The sequence below is a fragment of the Falco rusticolus genome, chromosome 1 (assembly GCF_015220075.1).
Source record: "Falco rusticolus isolate bFalRus1 chromosome 1, bFalRus1.pri, whole genome shotgun sequence".
Lineage (NCBI taxonomy): Eukaryota > Metazoa > Chordata > Aves > Falconiformes > Falconidae > Falco > Falco rusticolus.
This window is the reverse complement of record NC_051187.1, coordinates 95,019,325-95,021,205: the sequence shown is the minus strand read 5'-3', so window position 1 is coordinate 95,021,205 and position 1,881 is coordinate 95,019,325.

The window sequence follows — 1,881 nt, the reverse complement described above, 5'->3', positions numbered from 1 at the left end:
CCCAGAGCAGAGTTTTCCTTTGCGTAACACATATGGGGAGATGTCATGGCCATGGCAGGTGTCACCCACTAAATGGGCATAGGTTTGTCGTACTATGCAGAGTAAAACAAATATATTAACGATATTTGCCTTCTATGGAGATCTTTCTAAGATGGTAAAGTTAGAAGCTTCTTAATTAACTGTGTAGCCCTTTTCTTCATCTATACGTAGGCACATGTCACTAGAAGCTTCCACATACCTCAGAAATCTTTAAGAACCAACTTGCTGTCTCCAGCATCCATGTTACTAGTGAGACTTCTAGGCAGGCTGCCTGGGCTTCAGAACATACTTGGGGTTCGTACAGCAAAAATCCCTAGTAGAAACACCAAGAACAGATGCCCATTCAGTAAGGCTATCTCACAGCTACTATTTATGTAGCTAGCTATCTCTGTCATCTTCTAGGTCACAGCATGTGGTTACCAGCCGTGAAGCAGGAATGGGCAAACACTTAAAATATTCCAGAAGAGCTGAGGATTCGGAAAGAGAAGTTTGGGATGTTTCCATTCTTGCTACGTAGTCTGCCCTACGTACCCTTGCTACTGCCCTATAGCAAGGGTAGCAAAGTGATCTGTCTACTTGGCAGCTACCAGTTCATAGAGTGTATTAACAAATACTGAAACTGGGGTGTGTTTGAGCATCGCAAGTATGAGAAGCAGTGGCTGTACAGCTAGCACATTTCCCATTCTGCTTCTGCAGAACGTGTCTTCTACAGATGCTTACTGAAGACTAACCTTTGACAAGAGGGCAGGATGCATCAGTAGGCAGGGACCCCTCAAACTGCTGCAGTCTGAATCACCAAAGCGACTTTCCTGCCCTAGCGGAGCCTGTAACTGTTCTGTGAGATGCTTTTCTTTCCCTCTGATGTTGCATCTTATGCTATGTGGATCTATATAGGTAGAAGAAATGAAGGAGCAGATGGATGTGCCTTGTGAAAATAGCACTGGGATAATATAGAGCAAGCGAACTGACACCAAATGACCCATCTCACAGGCCCACTCTTGGTTTACTTCTTTTGTAGTATCTGAGATAATGAACAAAACGAAGGACTGTTTAAGCAATAATACTGCCTATTCACACTTTGTTCGTAATGATTGCCTAAAATACAAAGCAAATAAAATCTACCAGATGCAGCAAATTCTCTTGAGCCTAAGAAAGCAAAATTGTAATGTTGCAAATGTAAATGCTGGCATTGCAGCTTAATACACATATAAACCAAGCAATCTATATTGTGTGATCATCATTTTTTAGGAAAGGCTGGAGCCCAGAGACTAGCAAATGTTCTCATCTGCAGTGTATCAGCAGTTCTCAGTCTTCAGCTGCTGTATAGATAATAATTCTAATTGAAGAATCATTACATGAATCCATATGTGAATGATAGATGGGCTATAGCCTTTTGTTCATGATGCTTTAAAAACTGAGTTGCTGTTTTCACTGTTATAAGGGGTGATTAGTTTGCCTTTTTTTTGGTTTTTTGTTGTTGTTTTTTTTTTTAAAAAAAAAAGCAACATTTTAATCAACCTGGTCTGACAGGATTTGGAATCTGAAGGAAAAACAATTTCTGTAGCTGACAATTTTTTAAAACAATAGCTATTTAAAGGCTTGAATTGGTTACAAAGTGACTCTCCACAGAGAGAACCTTTGTTCAAATGTTTTTAATTCTAAAACCAGTGCTTGAAAAATTGTGCTGTGTGCTGTGTAATAATTGTTTTTCATGTATTATACTTTTTTCCCTCAAAGATAACAGTGTACACTTCAGTGCAGTTTAATCATTCATTTTTAAAATCACAGTTAAAAAGGCATTTGCTCGGTTGCTCATCAAGCATCTGTCATATCAAAGAACTA